This window comes from Euprymna scolopes, chromosome 17 (genome assembly GCF_053919585.1).
Source record: "Euprymna scolopes isolate OS-2025 chromosome 17, ASM5391958v1, whole genome shotgun sequence".
Taxonomy (NCBI): Eukaryota; Metazoa; Mollusca; class Cephalopoda; order Sepiida; family Sepiolidae; genus Euprymna; species Euprymna scolopes.
Genome location: NC_136498.1, coordinates 66,355,112 through 66,378,391, shown reverse-complemented (window position 1 = coordinate 66,378,391; position 23,280 = coordinate 66,355,112). Strand labels below are relative to the sequence as shown.

Below are 23,280 nucleotides of genomic sequence, written 5' to 3'. Positions count from 1 at the left end.
TTTGAATTAATAATTAAATGCATTTAACAAATACAAAAAATACTCAATTTTAATTGCACATATCCAACTGTAAAATATTTTTTTAACTTTTGGAAAATAAAATACAGTCACTTTTAGACAAGTTATATGAATGAAAGTCCAACAGGCGTGTTTAAGGGTAAGTATGGTGATAGATTCCCCTCTCACGAACTAAAAATGAAAATAATTTCCTAATCTATTTTTGCAATCAGCTTGGGAGATGTAATAAAAAACGTTTATGGACGAGAAAAAATAAAACAACCAGAAAATAAAAATATACATTAAATACTGAAATAAAATGTAGTTAATTAATATTTGAATCTAAAGGTAAAACGATTAATATAGAAGTCACTTATCTCGAAAAAAGACTTCTGTCTGCAGAGTGCAAACTGCTGAAAAGAGTTTTAGCTTTAAAAACATCAGCGTTCCAAAGATATTTTTTAAATTAAACGTTAAAAGAAAAGCATGATCATATTCTGGACTTTAGCTAATGACGTTTTAAGAAACTTGCGATATAAAAGAAAAGCAATTATATTATAGTACTAAAAAAAACTTAAACCAGAACTAGCGCCCATACTTACAAAACTGTTTAAACGTTATCTTAAGGAGAATTGCTTCCCATCACCCTGGAAAATCTCATCAGTATGCCCTGTATTTAAGAATTCTGTGGTAAATAGAGAAGTACCTATTTACTATGCCTCCCCACGGGACAGAGTTAGACACCAGGGTCGTTTTTTAACGTGGAGAAAAGGTACAAAAATAAAAATTTTCTCAGTCGTGAAGGATTTCTCCTCCACCGAAAGAGAACAAGAAATTGAAGTGCAGCATCTGAAGAACAGATGGTATTTATTTGCTCCTCCACTGAGCAAATTAGGCACAAGGCCGTTTTTAATGTGAGGTAAAAATCAGCTCCCCTAAAAGTAGGAAAAAAGGGGGCACTCTGGTTACCAAAAATAATAATTGTCCCAGTATAGAGGAATTCCCCTCCATTGACTGGTACAAATTATCTTAAGTGCAGTATCTGCCGGAACAGATGCTACACTTTGATCTTGACCAAAAGGTCAAGAAAGTAACCAACCATCTCAGCAAAAATAACCTTCTTAGTGACACAATACGGTTTCCGTTCTGCTAGATCTACAGCAGATGTGCTTACAGTTATATCTCATAGGATTAGCGAATCTCTCAACGGAGGCAACCTTTCTAGGGCAATTGCTCTTGACATATCTAAGGCTTTTGATAGGGTATTACATGATGGTTTACTTCACAAGATATCTAGCTATGGTATAGCTGGAAATGTCTTCTCAATTATTAAATCATTTCTTTCTGACACGTTCATAAGAGTAGTAGTTGATGGGCAAAAATCAGAAGCTCACAGTATTAATGCTGGAGTCCCTCAGGGATCCATCCTGGACTCAACTCTTTTCCTGATCTATATTAATGATCTTCCAAATCACATCCTTACATCATTTGTAGACATTTATGCTGATGACACTACCATCTATGGTAGCACATCTAAGTCAGTAAACGACCAAATTCTCTCCGATTCTCTCTCCTCTGATCTTGAGCACGTGATACAATGGGTAAAGAGTGGCTGGTTACTTTTACTGCATCTAAAACCAAGCTTCTAGCTTTACATCATCAACGTTCTGATCCCCATCTGGCATCAGTTGAAATAAATGGCTCTCGTCCGGCACCTTAGAGATGCTAAACTTCTGACTGACAAACAATATGGATTTAGACAAGCCCGTTCCACAGCAGACATCCTCACTGTAATCTCTGAACGTATATACCATTCACTGGACAAAGCGGGAGAGGGCAGAGCGGTAGCTCTAGATATATCTAAGGCTTTTGACAGGGTATGGCATGAGGGTCTCCTCAGGAAAATTAAATCATACGGTATCACTGGTAGAATACTTAACATAATTAAATCCTTCTTGCATAAGAGAAAAATCCAGGTTGTCCTCGACGGTCGTACATCTAAACAATGTGATATAAATGCGGAAGTTCCTCAGGGGTCTATCCTTGGGCCTCTATTGTTCCTAATATTTATTAATGACCTTCCCAACAAAACTGCTCTGAGATGGGTATATATGCTGATGACACTACACTCTATAACAGGTATGACAGGAAAACAAATAAACACATATCTAAAGAAATGGCAAAAACACTAGAGGATGACCTCCAATCTGTAGTGGAATGGGGACATAAATGGATGGTAACATTCAATGCTGCCAAGACTAAACTGGTTTCCTTCAATAATTACAAGAAACCTGCTCTGCCACCAATAGCAATGGCCAGTGACGGCCTGTCTGAGAGTACATCTTTGAAACTGCTTGGCCTAACATTCACAGGAAACATGAGTTGGAACAATTATATTGAAAACATTGCCAGGGCCGCTGCGAAAAAGGTAGGCGCTCTCTACCGTGCTAGAAAACTACTGACACCTGAAAGTATCCTGTACCTCTATAAGGCCACCATTCGCCCATGTATGGAGTATTGTTGTCACATTTGGGCTGGTGGATCTGCTGCTAGTCTGTCGCTCCTAGACAAGGTTCAAAAGAGAGTCGCCAATCTGATAGGCCCTGAACTGACATCTAAGCTTCAGCCTCTGTCCCATCGACGAAACGTTGTATCCCTCTGCCTGTTCTACAAGTATTTTAATGGTGACTGCTCTGACGAACTGCAGACACTTGTGCCCCCACGACGTGAGCACCCTCGACAAACCCGACAGGCTGCTAAATCCCACGCCCACACTGTAGAGATCCCTAGATGTAACAGATCTTTCTACTCCAGTGGTTTCTTCCCCAGAACTGCTAGACTCTGGAATTCCATTCTTCCCCAAATTCCAACATAGTGCCCCAGCAGTTGCTGCCCTTGATAGTAGCCCCCTACACCAAAGTTCCAATGTGCCTTGTTTGGGGTAAAAATGTAATATAAAATTTAAAAAAAAGAAAGAAATGTTTAGACAAGCTTCTGGGCTTGAGCTTTACTCTTGATCCAGGTACATCAAATCTGTTGCCAAATCCGCTGGAAAAATGGTGGGACCCTTCTATCGATCCAGAAGATATCTCCCTGCTGATGCAATTCTTTATCTATATAAGATCCAGGTACGCCAAAGAATGGAATATTGTTGTCACATCTCGGCAGGAGCTACTAGAAAGGACTTGTTCTGCCTGGATAGAATTCAAAATAGACTTCGTAGTCTCGTAGGAGATATCCTTTTCTCTTCCCTGCAATCTCTATCTCACAGAAGAGATGTTGCGAGTTTGTCTCTGCTGTATCGTTATTTTCATGAATAGTGTTCGACTGAGCTTCAGTCTATGGCCCCCCTTCACCAAACTTTCACAAGAAACATCCGTTTAGCTGAAAACACTATCAATAATTCCCCCACTCGTTATCTGTGCCTAAACCTAACCGTAGATTCCAGGAACAAAGCTTCTTTCTTAGAACTGCACGCCTGTGGAATTGTCTTCCGTTTTCCTGCTTTCCAGCTGACTACAACTTGGATGTCTTCAAGTCTTACGTAAACAAGTTCTTGATAAGCCGTCCCACTAAAGTTAACAAATTTACCGAATTTCCATGACTAACGATTACTATATTGTTCACTTTCTTATGTGCACTCTTCAACCCTTATCCTCGAGTGGCCTCTTGGCCTTTATAAGTGGTGATGCCTATGCAAAAAAAACAACATATGCAGTGATTTGGTGTCAGAATAATTTTCTGTTTTCGAACAACAATGGTTTTCTCGTTTTGGGATTGACGAAATTCAATTATAGGCATTTTGACAAAAATAAATAAATAAATAAAAATAAAAACATGAAAGAAAAACAAAGCCAAAAAAGGAAATATTGATGCCCTTTTTTCTTTAGAATACATTTGTCAAAGGGAACAATACAAGACGGCAGAAATTGGTTAAAATGTGAAGAAATTAATAGTTAAGATTTTAGTCTAAAAATATGTAAGATTTGAGTACAAAAGACATATTTTCAATGCTTAAGAATTAAATGAATTCCAGAAAATATGATAAAAAAACTTAGTCTATCTTTTCGAAGGAATAATATTTACGTCTCTCTCCCTTGTGAACGAACCTCTCTCCCCAATAACGCCTTTAAAACCACCAATAAGTCTTTTTGTGTTTCCATACGTGAGTTATTAACCTAAGTTAAACAGCCACTAGGCGATCCAAAAATACAAATCAACGGCCACACACAAAATGAAGACCAGACCACACAAGTATGTAAAACAAAATACTTTTATTAATTGATTGTATTTTTTGATCGCTCAGCGGAGATAAATCAGGGGTGCATCATTACGAGTTTGTTGTAGAACGCATGTGCTTCAAATGTTAAACAGTTTTCCGATTAAACAATGTTTTGTTTATGAAAATGCAACAGAAACCAATAATACTTTTTCCCGTTTGCACAGAAATTAGAAAATATCTATTTATCTATCTATATTATATAGCTTTTTCAGTTTAAACTTAAATGAAAGTCATTATCCCCACACAAGCAGTAGGGCCAATCATATATATTATATAAAAAAACTTTGTCTGTGTATGCCTATATGTGTGAGTTCGTTCCCTATAGACTTGAAAACGGCTGGGCAGATTTTTAGAAAATTTCACACGAAGGTACGTTATATACCTGACAGTGGTTTATATCGGAATGTCTTCAATAAGAATACATTATCGAAAATCGAAATAATCCGATGAAAGAAGGAACAGGCGATTTTGACCAAAGTTAACACCTTACACAGCCTGATATCACAGGTGCATTTGACAAGTTTTTTTTACCACACAAGCGGGAAGGCCCAATATATAAAATTAACAGTAGATTCTTTGATATGACAGCGGCGCGTTCGAAATGATTGTTTCTGTTCAAACCACAAATGGACCATGAGACTTGACTGCTTTATTTTAAACTTAAATTCAAGTCATTATCACCGCACAAGCAGGAAGTTCAATCATATAAAATCAAATACATCTACTTTGATAAGTTAAGGGTGCGTTCAAAATGCTTAGAGCACAAATAAAGCATGATACTTGACTTTTGTATTTTAAACTTTAATTCAAGCCATTATACAGGGTGTCCAAAAAATCGCTAAAGGATTGAAAATCGTTGTCATTTTACGATTAATGATTCTTTTTTTCTTTATTTAAGAAATTTTACAGATAATATTTTGGAAATTAATTCTGGATAAGAATAACATTGAACTACGTACGCAAGTTGTGAATTTTTTTAAAATCCAAATCAGGAGTCAATTGTTTTGACACAAGGAGCTTATCGACGGCATTTTCATGTAAGAGATAGCCCAAGTCACAGCACAATTCCAAACATTGTGCGCTAATTTGAAGATCAAGGAGCTGTACTTGATCTTCCGCGAGCTGGCAGACCTGGAAACGACATCACAAATGAAAATAGGGAATGAGTGCGAGAGAGCGTTGGTCAGCATTTTGAAACATCAATTCGACGTTCCACACAATCTGGAATATGTCGAAGCTCACTACATAATATTCTGAAAATGGGCAACATTTAAAAGACATTATTTTTCATAAATAAAGATTGTTTGAATTTTACATTAGTTTTACGAATTTCCTATCTTGGTCAGATTATATTAAAATTACAGAAAGATATCACCAAAAATAAAGAATCTATTTAAGTTCAAAACCATTCAGTGATATTTTGGACAGCCTCTATATACACATTTTTATCTATCTATATATCTATAAAAGTGAAAGTGTGTGTGTCTTTCTGTCTGTCTGTCTGTCTGCTGTCTGTGTACATTTCTCTACGCAATAACTATGTCAATTTTCAGTCTACATACTCGAAATTTTATATACCATGTATTGAGATTTGGGAAAATCTTTGTGATCGGTTTTCGGCCAGATATTTGGCTTTCAAGAAGTTAAAGTGCACCGATTTGACCATTGAGAACTCTACCAAACTCCTCCGCCAATTTTGGGTATAAACAATTGAAATTTTAGATATAGGTTCCTTGGACATGGATTTAACTTAATAACTTGATTTTAGCCAAAACAAAAAATGTAAAGGGGTCATAATAGGGGTCAAAGTTAAAAAAACTTTAACCTCTACGGTCTTTACCAAATTACTAGACAATTTTTGGTCTAAACATTTGAAATTTTACATAAATGGTATTTAGAGATAGGACAAGCTTTTCAATCGGTTGGAGTCGAAAATTTGAGCTATCAATATATAAATGTATGTATGTATGTTTGCATGTCTGCCTAAAACTTCTGACAGAGGCGACGGATTTTCACAAGATCAATATTGTTTTGCAGTTCGACCCTGCAGACGACAAATACCGAAAAATTGGCTAAAAACATTAATTCCGTCACCCTCAACTGAGCACTTTTCTACAGGGAGGGGTCGCTTTTTTTGCCGCTATTTTCGAAAGTCATCTCTTTTCGATTGTCTTGCCTTAATTTAAACCTACATCACTTCCGGTTTGGCGGTGGTTGTAACAGCAAAGACGTCACGTTTTTCCCGTTCTTGTCTTCCTTCACGGTACGGGTTCGAGACTGCCTTCCGTGTTTTTCTCAACACACACCTCTAAATACATGGGAAACGCTGGGCAATCAATCTAGTATATCTATAAAAATGAAAGTGTCTGTCTCTCTGTAAGTCTGTCTGTGTGTCTGTCCGTGTGTCCGTCTGTGTACATTTCCCTACGCAATAACTCTGTCAATTTTCAGTCTACAGACTCGAAATTTTATATACCGTGTATTGAGATTTGGGAAAATCTCTGAAGTCCGTTTACGGCCAGAAATTTGGCTGTTAAGGGGTCAAAGTGCAACGATTTGATCTTTTAGAACTCTACCAAACTCCTCCGCCAATTTTAGGTTTAAACAATTGAAATAGGTTCCTTGGACATGGATCTAACTTAATAACTTGATTTGAGCCCAAAACAATAAATGTAAAGGGGTCATAATAGGGGTCTAAGTTAAAAAAAAATTGACCTCCGTTGTTTCTACCAAATTACTCAGACAATTTCTGGTTTAAACCTTTGAAATTTTACATAAAGGGTATTCAGGGATAAGGCAAGCTTTTAAATCGGTTTGGGTCGAAAATTTGAGCTACCAATATATAAGTATATGTATGTATGTTTGCATGTCTGCCTAAAACATTTGACAGAGGCGACAGATTTTCACAAGATTAGAATCGTTTTGAAGTTCGACCTTTCAGACGAGAAATATCGAAAAATTGGCTAAAAACATTAATTCCTTCGCCCTTAACCGGGTACTTTTTACAGGGAGGGTTCGCTGTTTTTGCTGATATTTTCGAAAGTCATCCCCTCTTTTCGATTGTCTACCTACGTCGCTTCCGGTTTGTCGGTGGTCGTAACAGCAAAGACGTTACGTTTTTCCCGTTCTTTTCCTCCTTCGCTATACGGGTTCGAGCCTGCCTTCCTACTACCACTTTTTTTTTTTTGCTTAACACACACCTTCAAACACCCGGGCAACGCCGGGCAACGCCGGGCAACGCCGGGCACCCGTGCTAGTAATTCTATAAAATCAACAGTAAGTTCTCTACAGTTTAACGTAGACTCCAATGTATCGTAGACTAAATCACTGCGGGGAGGCATATGAATTTTCCTCCCAAAGCACCGCGATAGATCCCCAAATAGATCAAGCAATCAATCGATTTTGATTGAAAAATGGGCGATGACAATAAAAAATAGGAGTGTGAAACATTGGTTGTTCATCATTCAATCCTGGGCAACGCCGGGTCTCTCTGCTAGTTGAAAAATAAGTGTCGAATCAGAAACTACTTTGATGGACACATGTTGTCCCAGAGTTGTGGCCTCATCCTTTCTACAATACTAGAATTCGAATTTTGTCTCCATAGTCGTAAACGTGCATGCTGTCATTATAAACAATATATGCTTCTACAGTCAAACCGTTTTTCACAGTTATACGAGGTTTAACGATAAAATTGCCGCCCTAGAAAAGACAACATTTATTCCATTTCCGTAATAGGTGATTCCTATTATAATTCAAACTCTTTAGGCCACAACGAAAAGCCACAATAAATGGCTTAATCACTTTGATGAGACAATTTCCAATTTTGCTAAAGGCTTCCTCGTTGGAAATCGCGAAAGTTTTAAGGTACAGTTTGAATGTCTGAAGTCAATATAATTGACCTAGTGTTCAAGATAAAAATCCAACTAAAAACATTCAAAAGTTGAGACTACCATGAAAGAATAATAATAATAATAATAATAATAATAATAATAATAAAAATAATAATAATAATGATGATGATGATGATGATGATGATGATGATGATGACAATAATAATGATAATGATAATAATACTAATACTACTACTACTAATGATGATGATGATAATAATAATAATAATGATAATGATAATAATAATAATAATAATAATGATAATAATAATAATAATAATGATAATAATAATAGTAATAATAATGATAATAATAATAATAACAGTAATAGTAATAATAATAATAATAATAGTAATAGTAATAATAATAATAGTAATAATAATAATGATAATAGTAATAATAATAATAGTAATAATAATAATAGTAATAATAATAATAGCAATAATAATAGTAGTAGTAATAATAATAATGATAATAGTAATAATAATAGTAATAATAATAGTAATAATAGTGATAACAATAATGATAATAATAATATCAACGCTATTTTCACTGATACTGTATGCTGCCACTATAATCCACATTCCTTCTTGCTTCTGTCAAATTTTTATATTATTCTGACATTGTCTATGACAAGTGAGTGAACTTTTGCATAGCTATGTTCTACTCTGACGATATTGGTATTGGCATCTTTCAGAAAGCTCTCCGCATGTCAAACATTCCACTTCCATATGCCATGAACGGTCTTCAACGAACTCTTAAATGTCGTCTAACGAAGTGAAGACCCGAACACAAGCGCGAATTGCGAAACATAACTCTCTAAGCAGGTTTCTGTAGTTATGAGAAGCTGCCATATTGTTTTACATCTAACTATGATGTTAAGCAGTAAAGTGATCTATAATAATCGAGAATGATTTTAAGGCTCCATTTTCCGTTAATTACTACACGGAATTTTAGGAAAGGGTGGCATCACTTTCTTAGGATTACTTTAGTTATCATTGCTTATGCACCTTATAATATTGAGCGTTTAGCAAGAGGGCATCAATTTTTTTGTCTTTGGTGCGACACGAGTGAAGATTGAACCCCGATCCTCAAGCCCATCAGCGAACGATCCAACAACTATGTTAAATGTGCCAGTATAGATGAGTATATGTTGAAAAGCAATGTTGTGTTAGTTATTTAATAATTGGCTTTGAAATAAGATATTTTCTTCGTGAACAACAACGAACTACACATTATATTAAATCTCAGATCAAATACATGGAGAAATTGTTAAAAAAGTGTGTTGAAAATGCATGTAGTTAATTGTTCTATTTTCGCATAGGATGATCGTACACACACATCTATCTCTCTCTCTCTCTATATATATATATATATAGGTATATATGTATGTATATATATATATATATATGTGTGTGCGTGTGTGTATGTGTATATGTAGTACAAAACTTTGTTAAAATTCAAAGACTTACCTTTTTGTAACTTTTGTTTATTTCATCTTAGATTTCTTCATTACAGCCGTTTCAGTAATGGGATGGCAATTTATGATTTTATGTGTTCATAAAAATCGCCTATGCTTACCAACTCGTCAGATGTTCTTTCCATTTGATGTTACCAACAAAAAGTTAATTTTGTACATAATAAGCCTGGTGTTTTCGTTTGGGGAAAAGATGGCCAACTTGTATGAACGTGGGGATGGACATTTTTTTTAAGTCCCCAGACGTACCTCTCCATCGTACAGTATATCGATACACTAAGGCTGACTGGGATAGCTTCCGTACATTTATATCTGATCTACCTCTGCATTCCATGTTTAAAAAGGATGTGTCCTCTATAGTATTAGACATGACGGAATGGTTAATTGTAGGTATTGACCATTTCATACCCTCGAAAAAGTTTCAGCAAAAACCTAACAGCCAGCCATGGTTCTCTCCAGAATGTGCTGCTGCCATTGCGCACATAAATCACTTTTTCCACTGTTTCCAACGTAATAGATGTATGAATACTAAAGCCGCTTTCAGGACTGCCAGCAACCATTGTAAGAAAGTAATAAAGAATGCAAGAGAGTTGTATGCTCAATCTGTTAAGTCCAAAGTAGCTGAGCAGCGGCTTGGTTCCCACCAGTTTTGGCAAATAGCAAACAGAATCATGAATAGAAGCGTGTGCTCCATCCCAACTATTATCAATGGACCTGAGGTAATCTCGTCAGCATCAGACAAAGCCAAACTCTTTGTCAAGAACTTTGCAGCTAATTCTACCCTTTGCGATCAAGGCTGCCAACCCCCAATATTTCCTCCTGTATCAGAAAACACGCTATGTGATATACGTATATCTGTACGTGATGTTGCCAAGCTAATCAAAAACCTTGATTCGAGTAAAGCAACTGGCCCTGACGGTATTCCAATTATAGTACTCAAAAAACTTCAACCTGAACTAGCGTCCATACTTACAAAACTGTTTAAACGTTGTCTAAAGGAGACTAGTTTCCCATCTCCCTGGAAAATTTCATCAGTATGCCCTGTATTTAAGAATTCAGGTGATCGCTCATCCCCCTCTCAGTACAGGCCAATAAGTCTCCTGTGCGTCATGAGTAAGTTGCTGGAATCTGTGTTAAATACAGAAGTAATCAACCATCTCAGCAAAAATAACCTTCTTAGTGACACTCAATATGGTTTCCGTTCTGCTAGATCTACAGCAGATGTGCTTACAGTTATATCTCATAGTATTAGCAAATCTCTCGACGGAGGCAACCTTTCTAGGGCAATTGCTCTTGACATATCTAAGGCCTTTGATAGGGTATGGCATAAAGGTTTACTTCATAAGATCTCTAGCTATGGTATTGCTGGAAATGTCTTCTCAATTATTAAATCATTTCTCTCTGATAGGTTCATAAGAGTAGTAGTTGATGGGCAAAAATCAGAAGCTCACAGTATTAATGCCGGTGTCCCTCAGGGGTCCATCCTGGGCCCAACTCTTTTCCTGATCTACATTAATGATCTTCCAAATCACATCCTTACATCATTTGTAGACATCTATGCTGACGACACTACCATTTATGGTAGCACATCTAAGACAGTAAATGACCAAGTTCTCTCCAATTCTCTCTCCTCTGATCTTGAGCACGTAGTACAATGGGGTAAAGAATGGCTGGTTACTTTTAATGCATCTAAAACCAAGCTTCTCTCTTTACATCATCAACATTCTGATCCACATCTGACATCAATTGAAATGAATGGCTCTCGTCTTCAGGAGGCCACAAGTTTTGACAAACTTCTTGGCTTGACCATTACTCCTGATCTTAAATGGAACACGTACATCAAATCTGTTGCCAAGGCCGCTGGAAAAATGGTGGGATCTTTCTATCGATCCGGTAGATATCTCACTGCTGATGCTATTCTCTATCTATATAAGAGCCAGGTACGTCCAAGGATGGAGTACTGTTGCCACATCTGGGCAGGAGCTGCTAGAAAGGACTTGGCCTGCCTTGATAGAGTTCAAAATAGACTTCGTAGCCTCGTAGGAGATGTCCTTTTCTCTTCCTTGCAACCTTTATCTCACAGAAGAGATGTTGCGAGTTTGTCTCTGATGTATCGTTATTTTCATGGAAAGTGTTCGAATGAGCTTCAATCTATGGTCCCCCCCTCGCCAAACTTTCACAAGAAACACTCGTCTAGCTGTAAACACTATCAATAATTCCCCCTCACTCTTTATCTGTGCCTAAACCTAAACGTAGATTCCATGAACAAAGCTTTTTTCTTAGAACTGAACGCCTGTGGAATTGTCTTCCGTTTTCCTGCTTTCCGGCTGACTACAATATGGTTGTCTTCAAGTCTAATAAGTTCTTGATGAGCCGTTCCATATAAATTATCAACTTTACCAAATTTTCATTACTAATGATTACTATAATGTCCAATTTCTACTGTACACTCTTTAACCCTTATCCTTGAGTGGCCTCTTGGCCTTGATAATGTGGTGATGCCTATGTAAAAAAAAAAACCCATACAAGGCACATTGCCACTTTGGTGTAGGGGGGCTACTAACAGGGGCAACAACTACTGGGGTACTATGTAAGGATTTGGGCAGCAAGATGTTGGTTCCCGTTGCACTTGAACTTCTGCACGTCAGTACAGTTGGGGAAGCAGGGAATGGAATGGAATTCCAAAGTCTAGCGGTTCTGGGGAAGAAACTACTGGAGTAGAAAGATCTTTTATATCTAGGTATCTCTACAGGGTGGGGGTGGGATTTTGCAGCCTGTCGGGTCTGTCGAGGGTGTTCACGTCGTGGGGGCACAAGTGCTTGCAGTTCGTCAGAGCATTTTTCTGCAAACAAAAACACCAGGTTTTCAACTCGTAAAACGAAAACGGTATGTATTGAAATTAACAATATTTCAAAAATAAGCATTTATAAAATATATATAGATGTGTATATGTATATATATATGTATATATGTATATATATACATATATATGTATACATGTATGTGTACACAAACACACAACACACACACATAAATATATATATGAGAATATGTGTACAATCATACATACATATACGGATATAATATTATTAGTCTTAGATGTACACAGTTTTTTGGCAGACAAAAATACAAACTGCTAAAATCGTAAAAAATATAAAGCATAACTTGAATTCACACATGTTTTGTTTTTTATTGGATCAGCTGCGCGAGAATGTAGTATGAGAGTTATTTCAAATTTCCTGCTGTAAAACTGGGTTAGTATTTCTGTTACCTGCAGGTGTTAGGATCGGTTTTACCAGTTTCTGAGATGAGCGTAATCGATATTGTTGATTGTTTTACAGTTCTGCCGTTTTCATTTTTTTATATGAACGTTATAATATAAAAAATACAATTGGTCCATTTTATAATATTCTGAACTGAATGTTATATTATTTTTTAGTATCATAAAAAATATATAGTTTTAAAATTAACATTTTGAAATATGGAATGATATATTATTGTTTTAAAGTTTTGAAATTTTCACTTTTAATATTTTCAAATAATATATAAAAGAGAAAAAGTTATATAAAATTACAACACAATCCATCCCATAATATTTAAAACTAATTGTTACATTTTATTTGAGTATCGTAAATATATATATATAGATTTTAAATTCAAATTTTGAAATATAGAATGATACACTATTGTTTTACAGCTTTGAGATTTTCATTTTTAATATTTTCAAAAAATATAAAAGAGAAAAACTTACATAAAATTACAATACAATCCATTCCATAATATTCTAAACCGGATATTTTATTTCATTTGAGTATTTTAACACATACTTATATTGAGAATAATTATTTTGAAATATAGAATAATAAATTTTATTTGGGGATTTTAAATATAATTTATTTAGAAATATTGCGGCGAAATTTTAAAACAATCTCATTTATAATCAATAAATATTTCGTTATTCGAGATTTTCTGTTGTGATAATTAACTATTTTATTGAACTTGTTTTGAATTACCACAAAACATTGGTTAGAAAAAAGTATTAATTTTGGATTGTCTTCCTTTTACACGCGTATAACTCTTTCGAAAATGTATAAAGAAAAGTACTTCGGATGAGTTGAATTAAAAATACACTTTTACCCAAATTTCTTTAATATTACGCTTGTAATTCGTAGAGGAAATGTGTACATATGCTGAAATAATCGCAGTTTGTTCTCTAACTTCCGTTTTATGAAGTCTTTATTTTTTCGTTCTAGTGGTTATGTCAGGATATGTACACATTTCAAACGTGTTCTTTTTAATATTTCACCTTTTTTTTTGGCAACAAAAACAGTATATAACATCCGTCAAAACTCGAAAACGTCTATTATATTTACCAGCAATTTTATTCTGCCCATATTCACTATACAATTGTAAAAAAATAATTCTCATATGATTCAGTTTTTCAGGATTATTAAAATAAATTGTACTTTGGAATACATATTTATATTTCAGTATAAAATAATAATATGATATCAACGAGATATTACATAAAATATAGATCATATTATAAAACAAAACAGCGTTTTTAAATAATATATAACAGTGAAAAGAAGGTAAGTATGATTTTAGAATAAAAATAAATGCTTTGTAAAAACAGGGTGTCCCCAAAACAAGCTGATGGTTAAAAAAAGCCATAACTTTCTTAATTTTTTATATCTTTATTTTATTTTTTCAGATCATCTAAAGTAACCCTTCCAAGGTTATCATGATTCGTTGCACTACCGAAGAGCGGATATTCAACGTAGAGTCGTATTTTCGGTTGAATGAGTCAATATCAGACACTCAAAGAGAATTTAGACGAAACTTCAACACAAGAAATTCCCCTACTCCCAATGCAATAAAAGCTATGGTGGCTCGATTTCATGAGCAAGGGTCTGTATGTGACCTCCCTAAATCTGGTAGACCACGTACGGCAAGAAGTGATGAGAATCGTCAGAGATTAGCAGAGAGTGTAGCCGAGGATCCATCCACATCAGTAAGAAGGAGATCAAGTCAAATTGGGGTCTCTCGATGAATGTGGTTCCAGCAGGACAGTGCGACGGCGCATATGGCAAGAGAAACATTAAATCTACCCCAGAACATATTCGGCAACCGAATAATTTTTCGTGGCTGTGAGACAAATTGGCCACCCCACTCGCCAGATCTCACATGTGCAGATTTCTTCCTTTAGGGTTACCTCAAAGAGCGGGTATACGCAAACAAACCAGCCACAATAAATACCATTAAAAACAACATAGAGGAGGAAATTAGGGCAATAAGTTCTGAAACATTAAGTGATGTGTTGGACAATGCTCTGCAGAGAGCACAAGAGTGTGAAAATGAAAATGGACATTTGAGTAACATCATTTTTCATAACTAAAATTAGACCTTGTGAAAAACATACTCTAGATTAAGTTTTGTAAATAAAATAAGAATAAGTAGACTATGATATTTTACTATATCCCAAAAGATTACGGAGAGGTTCGCCTACCTTCATATGAACATTGGTAAGCATAACTTAAATATTGAGGAAGTTAATCAAATTTAAAATCCGTCAGCTTTTTTTGGGACACCCTGTATATATGAAAAAAAACACAACAGCAGCTACCATATACAAATGGCCAAGTCGGCTGCGCTATCTAACGTCATAGCAGAGACAAAAGGATACACTTGGACGGAAAAGCGGTGTTCAGAGAAGCATGTTTTCGAAACATGTTTGGAGAAGCGTGTTCGGAGAAAGATGAGTGTTCGAGATGGGTTCGGAAAAACACGTGTTGGAGACAGGGGAATGATGTCGCAGCCGAGCCGAGAATCCACACGTGGCCGGAGAAGGAGGAATAAAGGTCTTTTGTTAAAAACTTAAAAGAGCGAGTTGAATTTCTATTTCCTCTTTATTTGCTCTTTTTTCTTTGCGACGAAGTCTACATGTTAATGACAACGGTACATTTGTACGAGAAAATCAGCTATTTCATCATTTACCTGCCACAGATAGCTTTTTCCCTATAATAGCAATATTTGATTCTGATGTATTTGTTTTTTTATTGTTAGTCCTCTGAGTAATTACACAAAATTCGATTTATCGCTTCAAAAAACTACTTTGTTTACCTCGGAGTGGCCCTCATCTGTTTCTAATTCTAATAGTAATTTTGAGAGCCTTAAACATATTAAACGTGGTCTGAATCATTATTCGTCTTGACAGTGTTATTCTTCCTTGATGTGAACAAAATAAAACAATATCCTGTCAAAAAAAAAAAAAAGGTACAGGCATAGTGAAAAAAATTAAAGCAAAAACAAATTCCAAGTAAATACTTTACCGGTCAATTAAATATATGAAGGAAGCTAAGCACATCGAAAATTCCGATTCAAAATACGGAAATAAATCTAAATGTCCTTCGAGACTAAAACAAGAAATTACTCTTTAGTAGAGTAGAAATGAATTAATAATATACACGTTTATAGAAAATTACCCCAAAATGATGATGTTCGTCTAGAGGACAATTTCAGATAATCATATACAGGGTCTCTTTAAAATTGTACTCATATACTCATACTTCATATGACGATCCGATGTATGGGCGCGAACGTTCAACCCTTAGGTTACGACGCGAACTCTTTTAACCGTTGGTCCACGAAGACGTCACAATCACGTTGACACACCGGTTCTCGCCAGATCACCGAAGTAAAGCAACTTCGAGCCTGGTCAGTACCAAATGGCGAGGCGCTGTATGTATGTACCGTGAGGTAAAATACCAGGCTGAGAAACTGGAGCAGTCTATCCTTCTCTCGGGGGTAGATGTGTCTCTCATAAGACGTGGTAGGCAACCCATCTAGTGATGGCGTCACGATAAAACATACCATTGATAGCCCTGGCGAAACATCAAGTATTCAGCTACGGACAAGATTTTAATTGCACTACAAACTCGGGCAGTGAGTTCAATCTCGTCTGTGGCCGCATGTTTATGTTTTTTTTTGTATGACGATAACATTTTTATTAATGAACAAAAATGGAATAAAATAGCTTCAAATAAAGAAAACAAATTTAATTGAAGAATCATGTTTGCAGATGTTCAAACTGATAGCTATTTTTGTCCGAGCAACGCTGATAATTGTTTTATTGAAGCACTCTATATTTTTATATACATCAATGGTCTAACAAGAGCTACCATAGACAGGTATGTTTTGTGTATGGCTATTAACAACGCATGACTTGGAAAAGCGTTAATAAAGTTCAGAAAGAGGGTTCGTCCAGGAATAGATTTTTAGGCACTTCGGTGTTGATATTGTTTGCTTTAAGCTTCTGCGCACTAACAACTCATTTTATAAATTAATCAGTAACAAATGACTTCGTGATTGAAAGGAAATTGCCAAATATTCTATAGTTAACAATTCATGGAACAATCGTTTGTAGTCGGACTTTATATATTATGTCCATAGCTATTGCCTTAGTAACCAAGTCTCCCATCGAGATATTCACTGATCCCATGCAGTCAGAACGTCATCAATTGATTACGCAAGACGAAATTAATATCGCGTGGTACGAAGTATATGGTTGGTGCAAAAATAATATCATTTTATCACATACGTTACTTTTATATATGATTTCTGAACGAATTCATTGATATATATATATAACAATGTTATATATCATTTTGAAGTATGTTTTTCGCTCTATCGGATCGTGTTTTTCGTTACCGTTCTCAATCTCTTCATTCATATTTTACAGGCTTTTCGACAACATGGACAAAATTCAAATCCATACGATTTTCTTATTCCAGTTCAAACTAAGCTGAGAAGTTGCCGAGACAGCTCGTAATATCAATGATGTGTTTGGCCCAGGAACCAGTAACGAACTTGTTGCATAACGGTGGTTCAAGAAATTTCGCAATGGTAACGAAGGCCTCGAAGATGAAGACAATCGCGGCCGGCCGATTGCGGGTAATAACGAACATTTGAAAGCCTTAATTGAAACCGATCCTCGAAAAACCACACGAAGTTTCTGTAGAACTCGAGGTCCACTACTCAATAGTTGTTCCCATTTAAAGCAAATATGGAAGTCAAAAAGTTAGAAAAATTGGTGCCGCATGAATTGAACGATAATAAAAAAAAGTCGTCGTTTTGAGGTGTCTTCTATGCTCCTTCTGCGCAACAAAACTGACCCATTGTGCGGATTGTGACGTTTGATGAGAAGTGGATCCTCTACGACAACCGGCGACGTTCGGCACAGTGGTTGGATGCCAGAGAAATTTCACAAAACTTCCCGAAGCCGAAATTGCACTCAAAAAATGGTTATGGTGACTGTTGGGTGGTCTAAAGCCAGTCTCATCATCCATCACAGCTTCTTGAATCCGGGTGAAATGATTACGGCGAAGTACTGCCGACAAATTGACAAAATCCACCAGAAGCTCCCACTTATGTGCCCGAGATTAGTCAATATGAAGAGACCAATTCTTCTCCATGACAACGCTTGCCCGCATGTTGCTCAACTGACCCTGCAGAAGCTGAACGAATTAGGTTTCGATATTCTGCCTCATCCGCCGTTTTCACCGCATATCCCGCCCACCGATTATCACTATTTCAAGCATCTCGACAACTTCCTGCGCGAAAAATGTTTCAAAAGCGGAGATGATGCCGAATCGGCCATCAGTGAATTCATTGCATCCAGACTTCCAGGTTTCTATGTTAATGGGATAAATAAACTTGTTCCTCGCTGGCAAAAATGTGTCGATTCTAATGATTCTTGTTTCGATTAACAAAATTTGTTATAAAATGAATTATGATCTTTTGAAGTTGAACGTAAAAAAGACATTATTTTGCCCCAACATTATATATACGGCATAATCCTGTTGACACACACACACACACATATATATTTATACATAGATATGCATAGATAAACGTATATATATATATATACATATGTATATGCATATATATACTCATATATTATTACATGTAAATATTTACATGCATATATATGTAAATGCATATATATATATATATATATATATATATATATATATATATATACTGTGAAAGCAAAATAAAGACTTAAAAAAATGTATTTCATTTTACGTTACAATTGATTCCATGTCCAGTCGAACAATCGACAATACTAAGAAGATATATCTAGGAGCCACGGGAACAGTCTTTAAGGACAGATATAGAAACCACGTAGTATCATTTAAAAAGGAACCTGCGATAGAAACTAATAGGGATGGCGTAAACGATAGCAGGGGGGTAGGTACAAAAATCAGCATTAAAAATAAAAACAAAAAAAAGGAATACAACTGCATTAGGTGATTGGGTTAGGGAACTTAACAGAAATAATGAAAATTTTAAATTAAAATGGTCAGTAGTGGACAGGGAGAGGAAGTACAGCCCCGGGACATCAAAAAGGTGCAATCTATGTTTATTGGAAGCCTTCTACATAGTGAATTCTAAATAGGAAATTTTGAATAAAAGACTAGATGACATACAGGGATATCTTCACAGGAATAGATTTCTGCTATCACACCTTAAATGTAACTGAGGTATAACTTTCTACAACAATAAGGATCACCGGATGCTAGGATTAAATTTTAATGTAGAATTAAATAGCTAGAATTGTTGTAATCTAAATGAAGGATCCAAATCTAACATGCGAATATAGTTTCTATTATTCTAAACCGAGTAAGACATATAAATGAAGTATAAAACCCATCTAAAAATGGAATTTTTCTCCATAACGGTGAGCATTTTTGTATTAAGTTATAGCAGTATTGACGGTGAAATAAGTGATACCCTCTTCAAATCAATAAAACAACTTAATAATTAAACTAGTTTTTATTAAAAATTGAATTAGCAATTTGGGGGCTGAAAATTAATTTAATTGATTTTGTCATCTGACATCAACTTGGTAGAATCCATGCTGATTTACATATTTACTTACTTTTCTTCCTGTTCTAAATGTTTTACCCATAAATGCAGGAGTATACATCTTCTCATCGGAGTGAAACACATTTGTAGCTATTGGGTGGTTTTGCTGTCAGAATAATAATTAGAGGATATATACTATTTTATTTAGATACCCAAGAATACAACACACGAATTATAAGACATGAGCAGCATAAGTGATTAATAACAGATGTCGGTTAAACTCATGGGTAAAAACCAATTTTTTAAGATTAAAAACATAATTTATATCCTTAATTTGTTAAATAAACCATCGTATCACGTTCTGGATCCGTCTGATTAAATAAATTATTGGATCATAGACGCCTTCTAGTAGTCAATGAACCGAAAACATCAAACGGCCTGACTTATCTCCCTTTAGCTGTTATAGGAAATAAAAATCGACTCATTACACGAACTCGGTATATTACATATAAGTCTATATATATATATATATATATATATATATATATATATGTATAAGTCTCTCTCTCTCTCTCTTTCTCTCTCTATATATATATATACAGACATTACAGTATATTACATATAAGTCTATATATATATATATAAGTCTATATATATATATATATATAAGTTTATATATATATATAAACATATATATATATATATATATATATATATATATATATATATATATACAGACAAGACAGAAAAGAATAGACACTTGGATAAATATTTTCCTAAGATTAATATTGGCTTATTTATATTTACAGATAAGAATAGTGCAAAAATACTTTAGAATATCTCATTAAAATTGCATCTGAAAACATTTAAGCATGCCACGAACCAAAAGAGCATAAGATCTATCAGAATTTCTGCAAGGTCGAATCATGGATCAACATAAAGTTGGTCTTCGTCAACGCAAAATAGCAGGAAACCTTTCTACTCTTAATAGAGCGATCATACACTTCTCAAGAGAGGACAAAGAGCACACTTATCCAGGTCGCCCCGGGCCATCTGGAAAGACCTTGCATCTTGTGAAAACAAATGTTGAAGTGGACCATCGGTTCAAAGTCTCTGACATTGCAACACAGGCTGGTGTCAGTCCCAGAACAGCTGTCAGGTGTCTTCGCAAGCTGGTCTACAATGTAGAGCTGCGAGAAGAAAACCCCTTCTTCGTCCTGCCAATATCAAGCGCAGGAAAGATTGAGCTGGTGAGATGGTGGAGAGACCTATGACTTTTTAGACCAACATCATTTTCTCTGATGAGTCACGATTTGCATTATTTCCTGACAGTGGAAGAGTACGAAGGCTCTCTCAGCAAGGGTCTGACTTTAAAAAGGCCGCAGCCAATACTGAAACCGGACAGTTTTTCGATTATGATATGGGGTGTAATTTGGAGTGATGGTCGCTTAGACCTGGTGGAGTGCAAAGGAAACATCAATTTAGCTAAATACGTTTCAATATTACATGAAGGACTCCTACCAATATATTCTCAAGTGGTAACATGAAGCAAGTTAACTCACTATTTATGGAAGACAGAGCTCGTTGTCACTCTGCTAGGGCGACACCACAGTGATTGAACCAAAATTGGGAGTAATAAACTTCCATGGCTAAATCAGTCCCCAGAAATGAACCCAATTGAAAACCTATCATACCGGAACTCTCGCAAAACGAACTCCTTGCATTATAGAATCAGACATGCTAAGAAATTCCTGAAGATGATATTCGTCAACTGATCAATGCCATGCCTAGAATGGTCCTAGCATTAAAAAACAGCAAATGGAATGTCAACCAAGTATTACTTATAAAATTTGTAACTATTTATATTTTATTTTGTTCTATAAATTATGTTTATTGAAATAAACCGTTTCTGTGAGTCGATTCTTTCTGTCATATATATATATATATATATATATATATATATATAACTACTTCATTTATTCGCATAAATTTAATATATGAAAGTATAGATTTATGCGTAAACTTTAAGTATTTACTTCAAAAGTGCTCAATACGTAGGTAGAGCTAGTTAGTAATTTATAAAATATATATGGCGATTAAGCTACACTGAATATTCTGCGTTTCATCCAACTATAGGATATATATATATATCTTTTATAAGAGGTAAACAGTTACATATGGTCGCTACAAATAGCCATCTGTTTCAGTCAAAGAGACTTCATCAGGCGACCTGGAACCTCACGACGACAGATGGCTATTTGTAGCAACCATATGTAACTGCTTACCCCTAATAAAAGAAATATTCCGCTCTTTTTATTGAGCACTATTTAACAATCTCGTTGTCTTCATTAGTTTTGACTATTGAACACATCCGATATATATATATATATATATATATATATATATATATATAATGAATCACAGTAATTCTGCTAGACTGAATAAAAATGCTTGCAAGGAATTTGGCATCATTTCATCTGAACCTGTAACAACTCATTATAACTATAATGAATGTTCAAATGTTTGTCACAGCAATGCTGTTCTTAGCAATCACCAAAGAAGTTATAGATGCATGAAAGCTTTTGACTATGTCGCCACTAGTGTTTACTTATGCAATTCTACATTTAAACAAAGTATTTCTTTGATTGAATGCCGCAAATGTTACATCCGGGTCAACAAAAAGAATAAAGAAGTTTTCTTGGCATGAGGTCTACATATTCGTCGACTTGTGGAGTGACGTAAGCCCTTGTCAAACTTTTAAAGAAATATTCACTTTATTCATAAATAAAAAAAAACTTAGGTGGAAGCACTACTAAAGAATCGGTTGCAATCATCACACTCCAAACACAAAACATACGACACAAAAATTATATGTATATATACGCACGCATATGCATATATATATATATATATATATATATATATATATATATATATATATATATATTGCAGCAAGGCGTTATGAACGGAAACGAGAAGAATGCCCGGAAGATCGAGAAAATCAACAGAAAAATAAAGAAGAAAGAAAACTCTTTCGTATTTAATCAAACGTTCCTTTATCTCTCTCTCTCTCTCTCTCTCTCTCTCTCTCTGTATATATATATATATATATATATATATATATATATATATATATATATATATATATAATTTTTCACGATGTGAGAGATATAATTATTTCCAACATCTAAACAACGTTGCAGCCCACAAAAGCCATGGAAGCTAACAAACCGGTAGTCAAATCCCGGGTTCGGATATGTCAACTTTACGAGCCCAAAATGAGGGCGAAACTTGACTCTTGGACTTCCGCTTTGATGGCTGTCAGGATTTTTGTGTGCTGCGACGTTTTTGGCTATTGAATTAACTATATATACATATATATATATATATTATTATTATAATTATTATTATTAATGTTTTTACCAACATTTTTATGTATTAAAATTCGGTAATGTTCATATACTGATAAAATTAAAGTCAATATTCATTGACTCAATTAATTAAGCTTCATTATTATAGGTTTTCACAATCGAGCATGCCTATAATATTTTTTCACAAATCAAGGCACAAAATATATATTAAGACCATAATTGTTTCGTATCCATTTGGACAAATTTAAATATTATCATAAATATTCCAAAAATAGCTACAGTAGCTATTTTTGGATTTTTGTTTTAATTATATGATATTTAAATTTGGCCAAATAGTTACGAAACAATTGTAACGGGCAAGGAAATACACCATATCATGTTCTTATTTTA

At 35.0% G+C, this 23,280-nt stretch overlaps 1 pseudogene; it reads right to left on the bottom strand.

Annotated features, from left to right (window-relative positions):
- Positions 1-943: 943 nt before the first annotated feature.
- LOC145297237 (U2 spliceosomal RNA) lies at positions 944-1,091 on the bottom strand (annotated as a pseudogene).
- Between the last annotated feature and the right edge of the window lie 22,189 nt (positions 1,092-23,280).